Source organism: Chelonia mydas, chromosome 15 (assembly GCF_015237465.2).
Source record: "Chelonia mydas isolate rCheMyd1 chromosome 15, rCheMyd1.pri.v2, whole genome shotgun sequence".
Classification (NCBI taxonomy): Eukaryota; Metazoa; Chordata; order Testudines; family Cheloniidae; genus Chelonia; species Chelonia mydas.
Genome location: NC_057856.1, coordinates 17075418 through 17086643, shown reverse-complemented (window position 1 = coordinate 17086643; position 11226 = coordinate 17075418). Strand labels below are relative to the sequence as shown.

Here is an 11226-nt window from a genome sequence, read left to right as displayed (position 1 = left end):
ATGGCTGGAGGAAAAGCTTGAAGATGTGATAAGTGAAAAGTAAAAGCTTAAAAAAAGGGCAAACAATCATAGATTTGTTTAAAAATCATGAATTTTTAAAAGACTGATTTTTGGCTAAATATTTGAATGTTTGGACTTGGTGATGCTGAGTTTATGTATTATTCTGGTGCCATAAATCCTTGCACAACCAATCCTGTATCTTGGCACTCAAGTCTTTCACTGAAATCAATGCAGATTTGGGATATCTGAATGCAAGATCAAGCTCCTCTTTGTTTGGCTGTTTGGACTTTGGGGCTAAAAGTTCTTGCTGTCCGGATGTCATGTTTCCTTTTCAGTTTGTTACATGTGCTTTAGAATCTGAAAAGTGTAAATCTCTAGTGCTTCAGAAGGATTTTTGATTCCATGTTTTGTTTTGATTTTTTGTTAATCACCATGGTATTTCAAGTGATTAAACAAATTAAAAACATTAAATCATCATGTATTCCCAAACGGAATGGGACCAGTGAACTTCTCTCTCACTCCTAGGGGAGGCTAATTCCACTTTGACGGACGCTCATGCTGTCCAATGCCAAACTGCGCTGGCAGCCAGTGACCAGACAAGAAGAACTTCACCAATGAGATAGTCGTTGCTGGGTTTAACAAAACAAAGATGCCCAATGGGAAAAATCATGGCTAGTGAGGACTGCGTCGTTTTGTTTGCTGACTGCAGACGGACAGCTGCGAACTAGGGGGCAAGAAGCAGGCGTAGCAGGACCATTTTCTGGATTTGGAGCACAATTCAGCTGTTTTCCACCCCATCCCCGCTGCTCCCAGCACAGACACACTAACCAGCCTTGCTGTCCTTAAAGGAGGGAGGGAAAACCTGAATTCCTGTTTCCATCACTCAGTATTTTTACCCCCCACCAAAGTTTTACTGATAAGAAAGGATGAAAGCCCCCACCCTATAATAGAGTTGGAAGGATGAATAGCAGTGCACGTTAACTTACAAGATCCAACTGCGTCTCTGGTGGGCATCTTATTGGGGGGTTTTGAAAGGGCGTGGGAGAAATTAGGCGTTATACAAACTTTACAGTTGACTGTTTAAATGTAAGCCTTGCGGGGCGGGGGGGAGGATTGCACAAAAACCCTTTAAGAACAGACATTATTCTTCAACCTCTTTTTTTGAGGGCGGGGGGAGTAGACTTTTGGGGAGCACTATAAGGAAGGTTGTTTCTCCGTGAGAGATGAAGAGCGCCAGACGCTGGATGTGGGAGTGGAAGACCCTATAGAAAGATAATGGCAGCAAGTTTAGTTGTCTTTTAAAAAGAAGGAATCCTAATTGTGTATTTTAAAAAGAAAAGCAGCAAAAAAGGTAAATACAAAAAAGGGTTAAACACTCCTTCTATTTCCCCCCCCCCCCCCCGCGCCTTTGGATAAAGATGTTTTCTTGAATACCCTTTGTAAATGAGGAGGGAGGAATTTGGAGGTGGGAGGGAGGAAATTCAGCCCGAGTCGGATGCATCTACTATGTTGGCTTGGTGGGTAAGAAGGGAATTGAATCTGAATCCGACGTACCCATTGTGATCTCTGGAGAGGAATTTATGAGTTGGGGGATGGAAGGAAATGCAATTTAAATCGAATGCACCTACAGCGCTTTTTCTGGGGTCGGGGAATGAGTGAGTAGCAGGCAGTGGGGATCTTAGAGGTATTTTCTGTTTCTGGAAAATGAAAAGGGAGAGAGGAAGAGGTTTGGCTGACCTACTGCCGATCAATTGCTGAGTATTTTATTTAAGAGGGTTTGTTTGTTTTTTGGTACACCCGCTTCCTTGTGATCCTGTGAAGCCAGAAGAGGCAAGGGAAATATGCTGAGGACAGAAATAGAAGACGAGATGGTGAGCAGATCTTTGGGCTTGGGGGAGTGAATGGACTGTATCACAGTCTTGTATCACAGATCTTGCAGGGTGAAGTGAATTTAGGATGACTTTGCATCAGGGTTGCAGACTAGCTTTGTTTGTTTAAGGTTGCAGTTCAGGCTTGAAATAATACATATTTGTTTTTCCTGTGATATACAGCGAGGAGCTGATTGATGTGAATGGCTAAAATGGCTAAAATTACAAATAGCCACCACACACATGCAAACCGTAAATAAACCAATACTGTGTTAATTCTGCAATATGATAAGCATCTCTTGTCATAGAGGGAAGTCATTTCTCAGATTATTTGTGGCGTGCATAGGAGATGAGCCTCTTGCTTTGTAGAAAAGAGCACACAAAACTAACCTTTTTATTTTAAATAGTGAAATGATTAAATCCTCTTACAGCCTTACCATCCGAAGGAATTATTTTTACTTTGCATTTTTCTCTACAGTATTACTTTGCATAGTTATAAGCTAATGTTTCCAAAACTTGAGCAACTCTTTAAAATGTTCAGATCAAGCATATAAATGGCAGAGATCTCTTTTCCCATATTGTATTGTATTTGATGGATTCTTCTAAAACATTTATTTCTCAGGTTTTATAATGTACTCTTGTGCCTAGTTATGGTGAACTCCAGTTTTTGTTCTTAGCATGTTCAAAAAAATACTAAGCTGAATTTTGCACAAGTCATGTCACTTCATGGTCCAATGTTATTAATCTTTTTAAACATTGACTGTATGACATCTACAAATTGGTGAATAAATATTTTTTCCTTAATGTAGTGAGGATTTTTTATGGTAAAATTCCTGATCCCAAGTGACAAAATATTGACATTGGCTGATTGTATCTTCCTATGGATGCAATGCTGCAGTCTGCACCTGTTTCAGCTTCTATAGATTTAAAGAGATATCTTACTTACAAAACTGCAGAAATTTTATATTATGCAGGAATGGAACCTGACATTTTACTGTCTCTGAAAAATGTTAGAAGAAACTGGAATAAGGAAAAAATGAAGTTTCATAAGGAGTCTGCTTTGGAGCAAATTAGGATTTGTTACATATGCAGTGCTAGTTTAATATATGATGTCTGAAGAAATTGGAAGGCTGGATAATTCAGTTTCTACAGGAAAACAACTTGTGATCTACATTATGATCCCAATAATGCAAGATATTTAGATGGATGGTTGTTAAATTTATTTTAAGCAACATCTCTGTAAATGGTTGTCTGAAATATTTAAATTATATGCCCCATTAGGCAAATGGATTTCTTTCCCCTGCCTGGCTAGAGGAATGTATTTGGTGGGCAAGGTTGAGAGGAACAATACAGTTTGACTGAATAGTTATATCCCCATGTTTTGTATAATGATGCTTAGGCTTTGTTTTATTTGACTTTGGTTGTTATCCCTACAAAGTTGCCTTTGCTGATTTGATATTATTATTACATGGTTCCTCTCAACATAAATAACTAAAGCAGTGGATTTAACCATAGATTTGACCTGATATTTAGAGGTAACTGATGAAAAATTGTTTCCCATTGCTTGTGGTTTTCATCTGTTCATTCAAAATTCCGGCAGTGGAATTTTGTTTCGGTAATTCTTTATTATTGAAAGGACCAATAAGTTAGCAAAATGCAGAGTTATTTACAGGATATACCATTTGTCAGTAGTGCACTGGCAGAGAGTAGAATACTTCATTTTAGTTGTACTTTATATTTTGTACAAGCTATAATGAAGACTGACATTTTATCCTAGAAGTTCATGTATATGCATATTACAGTTATATAAATGTAAGCACCTATATCTTATTTTATGTAAAGCAATAAACACTATTTCTGCATTGTTTCCGGTAGATTTAAATGTGCATATGAAACTGTATACTATCAGAAAACCTGTCGGAACTGTTGTACTACCAGATTTATAATTTGCTGCTCTTGATATTTTATTATGTGGGTATAAATCGTTGATGCAAATGCTGTAAACAAATGCCTTTATAGCTAAGAGTGAGACTACATTTAGCTTATCCCCTTCCAATTTAAGGGAAGTATGACAGCATGTTATACAGTGGGTTGCTTTAGTAATAACTATCAGCGTAATCTCCAAAGCAGAAGTTCCAATCAGATATTGCACTCCTTCCCCTCTCATCTGCATAGGAGATCAAGGGCCAAATTCTGTTATATTAGTATAGATTGGATTCAGTGATCACTCTGGGTTTACACCAGTCTCATTGAAAGTAGATTCGAGCTCTTAGTCTTTATTCTAAATTCACATCTCCTTGTAGTTCAGAAGAGTCAGTGATCAAAGAATATTTATCTTCCTAACACAAAACACTTAGGACGCATGCAATTAGACAAACATTGCATTTTATCCAAAAAGTAGATAGAAATATGATATTGCTATAACATGAAAAACAAGAAAAAAGATATCTTGAGGTATTCTCCTATTAAGTGACAGATTAGGTATGATTTACATATGTCATGTAATCGATAAGTAAGGCTAAGATTTCGGCATTGGTAATTTTAGTCAAAGTAAGGGACAGGACATGGATAATAAACAATAAATCATGGAAGCCGGAGCCCTACCGCTTGAGGCTGACAGCTGGAGCCCCGTCTCCCAGGACTGAAGTTACAGAGGTCATGTAAAATCACGGACTCTGTGACCTCCATGACCGACTCATAGCCTTATCGATAAGCACAACCATGTACCTCACCTATCTTTGGAAAGCAGTGGAATTTGACCTGCTTATTAAAAATAGGTCTTTCCCCATCCATTTGAAAGAAGCCAAAATAAGACTGAAAAACAGTGGCACATGCATTTCATTTTCTATTAGCCCTTTCCACTTCCTCAACAACCAAAACCAGACAAGCCACAAAACCCCTTCAGGTTCCATTATACCAGGGTTCTAACATCTGCGATCTAGCTCAGGATGAATCTGTGTGAAGTATCCCATAAGACTGGGATATGTAAAGGAATCATATTCCTTTTGTTATCTATTTCTCTGCAATGTTTTAGGAGCAGGCAGCAAAATGTAGTAAGCTCCAATTTTTTGTAAGTCTGGCAGAGAGCCATTTGGCAATCAGATTTTCACAAAATGGCCTTTTGGTGTGCACAAATAGCTTATAATTTAATGTTAAATGAACAGCATCTATTACCCTTCATTGCTTTATAGACATAGTTAGTACACGAGACAAAGTATCAAAGTAGTCTTGGTTACATTCATTGACTGCCATTGTTTCATTGAAGTTTTCTAGTTTGACCCACAAATATGCATGTCCCTTCCAGTACTTAAGGGTTAACCCTAAGAAATCATGGGGAAAATGGTGGAGAGGAGAATGCGGAACCGTGGGGAAAATGAATGAGGGCCCCTAAATTATTTTATTCTATTATAAAGGACACTTCAGGTTTCTTAATCTAGTTACTGAATTCCGACTCCTACTAAGAACCAACTGAATACATCTTCTGGTAAGACTTGTCATTACTGGGAGTGTATCACTGTTGATACTGTAGTGGTCAGCCTGTGAAAATAAATCTAACTACTGAAGGCACTATCATACCACTAAACATTGTGTATTTTTGGCTTATCAACTTATCAATTTTAATTCATTATTGTAGTGTTAAATTATGTTCAAAAGGATTCAGGGAGCTCTCTTTGAACATATTCTTTCAAGTTTAGATTCTTATTTATGTAAGTAATCTGCTTTGATGAATACAGAATTGTATGGCTTATGACCTCATCACCCCCTCCTCTTCGAGTGAACTCCAAAAGAGTCAAGTGTCCCCAAATTAATGGAAACTCCAGTTTTTCCATCTTGAGTTGTCTAAGGCTTGAGGGGCTGAGTGTCCACAATTCCAGTTCAAGTCAATAGTGCTGCCAGATGACAAGCACCTATGAAAATCAGGACCCCATGTGTGCAAACTGTGCACTGAAAATTGCTGGACACTTTTGAAGAGGTTTGCCTAAGTGTTTACATTTTTAGAAGTGTGAACTTTTGTATAGACTAGAAAATACTTAGTTTCTTTCTTTAGCATTACAACACCTGTTGTGATTCTAAATCTTTGCAGTGCAGCATCTCTCTAAATATCCCATTACTAATCCAGCTAGCCCTCATTCATCTAAGCATTACTCACCCAACTAGTGTAGTTCCTGAGTAATCAGTCGCTATGGCCTGCAGTGAGACAACCTAAGGATTTGGAGACTCAGACTGTGTTTGTTTTTGTAATTTTACAAAGCAAAGTTATGGTTCTAGGTCGCAGGATCAATTCTGACTAGATTTGCTTATAACTAAAAAGTAATTACCATGCAACACCTTTCTGATGGCCTTGTGAAATGAGAAGTTGGTTTTACTCTATTTTCTGGTGCACACATGCTCACCTTTGTAGCAGTCTCAGAGATCCATAGACTGCATTGGCATGGAGAAATTGGAGATAAATGAGTTTTGGCCTAAGAGATGGTTCCTCCATTTTAGATTTGGGGCAACTAGTGGGAAGCTTTCACTGCTGCTGCACTGGTTTTGAGGTTAGAAGATTTCACTCTCCAATATTGTAAATATAGCACTATCCATGGGCACTTAGTCCACTTAACAATAGAGGGAAATGATGCAATTATGTTGTAACAAAATAGTCTAGAATCGTTGGATACATGTAAAATGGGACTATTGCTACAGCCCCATGAAGACTGTGGCACAAACCCATGATTTTAAAACACTGAAGAATTTGATTGTTTTGAGGCAATATTTCAGTTGGTTAAAAGAAATGTTCTTGAAAAATTGCCCCCCCAACAGAAAATGTCTAATAGCTAGCAATGATAATACTTTATCTTGTACAGCATTCACTGTAATCAATAATCCTCAGGTAAGATAAAAGTGTAATGGTAAAAAGACCTCATCACTGAGGTCTGTCTTTTGGTTTGAGTAACTGATTTGTGTGTTTGGTGTCTGCAACAGAAAACTGCTTAATCCCTTTGTCTTTTATCTGTGCAATTTACTTGGTGGCAGTTTTACAAGGCATTAAGATTAATTAAGAAAACCTGGGGAAGATGGTGCCTCTCTTATTTAATTTATCCACTTTATACTGTACTGGAAGACCATTTTGTGATGTTGGAAAATGTGCAGTATGCTATGTCTCACCAAATATGATAGCATCATTAGACATTTTAAGATCTTTATTCAATATCTTTCAAGATCTTTATTCACTTGACTGTACTGTTTTAAATCTTCTGTACCTTTGCTACCATTTTTTCTAATTATGGTTTTCCTGCATCTTGTGCACATGCTTTTTTATTTCAGGAGCTTTTACAATGTTTCCATGAGCTACAGTGTGGAAATATGCTTCTGATTTGTAGGTCAGTGAGAAATTGAGATTTTGCAATCTAAGCAGTATCGTTTCTTTGCTGGTTCAGTGCTTACATGACATTTCAAGTTGGCTAAAGAGTAAAAGGACACTGTTGAGGTATCTTTCACAATTTAATTTTTAATTTTTTATTTGTATACTTACTGCTGTCATATGACCTTGGAAGCTTGAAATCTGAAGCCATACCAACCAATTCATCCTCCAGAACAATGGTTTACTGTGTGGCTTCTTATGGTTTATTTAAAAATACTGAAGCATTTAGTGTGTTGGGAAAAACACTGATGAAGAATTACATTGCAAGAGTGAACACTGCAACTTGGTGTAAGAGGGAAAAGCAACTAGATCAATTTTGGCTCATGGAATTTTGACATTATTTAATTATGGTAAAACTCAAGTATTTTATTTCCTCTCTCCCCTCCACCCCTTCAGAAATGTGCATTTATTAGTCTTGAGAGTGTACGGTAGAAGTCGCTTCCTCGTCATGGAATCATAGAACTGGAAGGGACCTCAAGAGATCATATAGTCCAGCCCCCTGCACTCATGGCAGGACTCAGTAGTATCTAGACCATCACCGACAAGTGTTTGTCTAGCCTCCTCTTAAAAATCTCCAGTGATGGAGATTCCACAACCTCATGTATTGACATTCTTATCAATGGACTTCCAAGACCTTCATTCTCAGTTAGATACATTTTAAGTTACTTAGTCAAGTGTTACCCACATGGATTCTTACAGCTACACAGTCCCTTGAATTCATTTGGGTTTCACTCAGGTGTGGGGTCCTCCTAGGCAGAACACTTCACAGAATCAAGGCCTCACTCTATATCTTGCACTTTATATTGCTCAGGAATTGATTTTTTCTAAACTTATTTCTGGTGGCACAGAAAATGCACAAGGTGCTTTCCAAACAGAAAAGGGAGTACAGTCCATGTCCCAAGGTTGCTTACAGTGTAAAGACAAGTGGCATGGAAGGAAGGTTATTACATTACATTCTTAATGTATGTTAATATATAGTTTAAATATGATTTTTAAACTGTTTGTTGGCAATAAATCTGAGGAATATTTTTCAAGTTCCCCATAGTTACCTCAGCAGAAGAGAGTATTCAGTGAAGGAATTCAATGTGGAGAGAGAAGAGGTCTGAAGGATGAGTTCAGGAAGATTGTTCCATGCATAGGGTTGGAAATTCTCCTTTAGCCCAAGTGACGAGGCCTGTGCTTTTGGAATAAGATGATCTAAATTAATTCCTATAGTTGCTATAAAGTTCTGAGTGGTAGCAGTATGCAGCATAATGACAAGGTCCTAGGTGGCCACAGACTTGGTACAGCATTGTAAACAAGCACACATAACAATGTACATTACAAAGTGCACTTTTGGAGGTCTAATAGAAGTGCACACTTGGTAGTTTTGACAGTGTTCAGATCTCTGAACATTTGTTAAAACAAAATCTAAAAATTCAAAATTAATACATATAGAAAAATGTATTAGAAATGTTTAAAATCTTGACCACGCTTTAAAAAATGTATTTAGGGAGATTTCCCAATTGGATCCATTTTGAATTGTCTAATTGGAAATGTGTTATCTTTGGGAATACTGCAAGTTCAGAAAGGTGTATATTAAATCAGTCCAGAGCAGAGTTAGTTGAACTGTTTTTTTTTTTTTTTAAATATATAAACTAGATAAAGGATTATCCTTGCTAAAAACAGACCCAGGTTAAGTGTGGGTAACAGATACAGTGTAGATGTTTCTTAGGTTCCAGAAATTCATCTGATTTGATAAACGCATTCATATATAAACAAGTACTCTGCTTTCAGCTCCAATGAAGATATTTCTTTGTAGGGAAATATATCACTTATCACTGTAATAATGTCTTTGCTTAATTTATCTTTTTTTTTTTTTTTTTTTTTTTTTGCAGTGTTAAACAAGTTAGTGAAACCAAAGCCACTCTAGCCAGGGATTTAATAGTCTGTTAATCAATTGTTATGGCAGCATAATTTCTGCACATGACTTGGATGCATATCAGTGTAATTCCTCCATGGGGCTTTTTCCATTACAATACACAATTCCTGCTTAATGTGGGTTATGCAATGAGAAAGTGTCACCTTTATTTTTTGCAATTAAGTCCTTGAGCATTGAATTATTCTGATTATGGACAACAATGGAAGGGCTCATCTATGTATAGTAGTCCTATGAGCAGGGCTCTACCAAATTCGTGGCCATGAAAAACGTGTCACGGACTGTGAAATCTGTTCTTCCCCCATGAAATTTGGTCGTTTGTGTGCTTTTATCCTATACTATACAGTATAGGAAGAAGAGATATATACAATATACAAGAAGACCAGTGTTTCTCAGATTAGTGGTCCTCACCCAAATGGGTGTTGCAGGGAGGATGCAAGGTTATTTTAGGGAGGTCACCGTTTTGCCACCCGTACTGCTGTGTTGCCTTCAGAGGTGGGCAGCCAGAGAGTGGCAGCTGTTAGCCGGGCGCCCAGTCTGAAGGCAGTGCCGCGCCAGCAGCAGTGCAGAAGTAAGGGTTGCAGTACCATACCATGCCATCCTTACTTCTGCGCTGCTGCTGACGGGGACTCAGCCTTCAGAGCTGGGCTCCTGGCCAGCAGCCACCACTTCGAGATGCCCAGCTCAGAAGGCAGAACCGCCAGCAGCAGCAGTGCAGAAGTAAGAGTAGCAGTACAGCAACCCCCCCTTACAATAACCTAGTGACCTCCCCACAATTCCTTTTTGGGTGAGGACCCCTACAGTTACAACACTGTGAAATTTCAGATTTAAATATCTGAAATAATGAAATTTATGATTTTTAAAATCCTATGACCATGAAATTGACCAAAATGGACTGTGAATTTGATAGAGCCCTACCTATGAGTAACAGATGTTACTACTGTGTGATTTAATTAAGCAACAATGTTCACCATTGCTGGGTCTGCTGCTAGGTAACTAGCTGACTTGTTAGACAGCTGAATGTACATAAGAGGATCATGTTAATTTATTTTTTAATATTTTAAAATTCAAAAAGGAAATCCTTTCTAAACCACATTTTAGTAGCATGAGTTGGAGATGCCAAAATACCCCAAACTCCTGGCAGCCTTGCTCTAAAGATAGTTAATAAAAGGTGGGATATCTTGGGATTTGAAAATCTCAGTCTGAAGATGGCACTTAAGTGGATTTCTGTTTGTACTTGAAAAACATTCACTTGAGTAGTTAGCAACTATAGATAAAGCCCACCTCTAAGATTAATTATTCTAAAAGATTCTAGAAAAAATTCCTTCTGGTTATTTTGTGCAGTTTCATGTTAATTGACAGTTTAACTTCCTGTGATGTGCACTAGCATGACAATATCACTCATGTACTGACCTGGGAACTCATGTACATGTTTTTGCAAGACAGCATTTACCAGTAACAGCAAAGCTGAACCTGAAAGTTGAGCGGCATTAGGCAGGAGTATGCACAGAGAGGAAAGTAGTCCCAAGCATTGTGGGTATTACTGTTCTGGGGCTTGCAAGAGAACTTTTTGAATATCAGCCAATATACAGAAAAAACCCTAAAAATGTTTATTGAAGAAATTAAAAAGTTAATGATGGGCTGTTTAAATGGTGCTTTTGTAGAAAATTGAAGTTTTAAAGATGTAACTTGACAGTATCCCTTTAGAACTTATACAGAAGAACCCTTTCCAATTATTAGTGTAATTATTTTTAGTGATGTCCTGCTCTTCACTTTGAGGCATCTAGCAAGTCTTTCTAACGATGTATATCAGCCTGAAACTGTTTAAAGGTTAAATTGCTGGAAGTATAAAACCTTTTCCCTCTTGTGCCTCAGCCTCCACTTTGGGACCAGAATGACATTGAACTATGTCACTACTACACAATAGTTCTTATTTGCTACATGTAACAGATTCAGGTCAGCTATAAAATCCTTGGGTGCAGAATGCATAAGTGTGTGTTTACTACACTTATGATCTGATCACTGTATCTCTATTA

At 37.8% G+C, this 11226-nt stretch overlaps 1 protein-coding gene across 6 annotated transcripts in view; it reads left to right on the top strand.

The window, feature by feature from the left end:
• The first annotated feature begins 1511 nt into the window (after window positions 1–1511).
• The window catches only part of ARVCF (ARVCF delta catenin family member), a 448905-nt gene continuing 439190 nt past the window's right edge, over window positions 1512–11226 (top strand). For 3 of the 6 annotated variants that reach the window (XM_037879239.2, XM_043529839.1, XM_043529838.1), the window contains exon 1: window positions 1514–1871. The gene's annotated coding sequence lies outside the window, so the exon portion shown is untranslated. Of the gene's footprint in view, window positions 1872–11226 lie in introns of all 6 variants that reach the window. The other 3 variants (XM_043529834.1, XM_037879232.2, XM_037879234.2) reach the window with 2 other exon arrangements.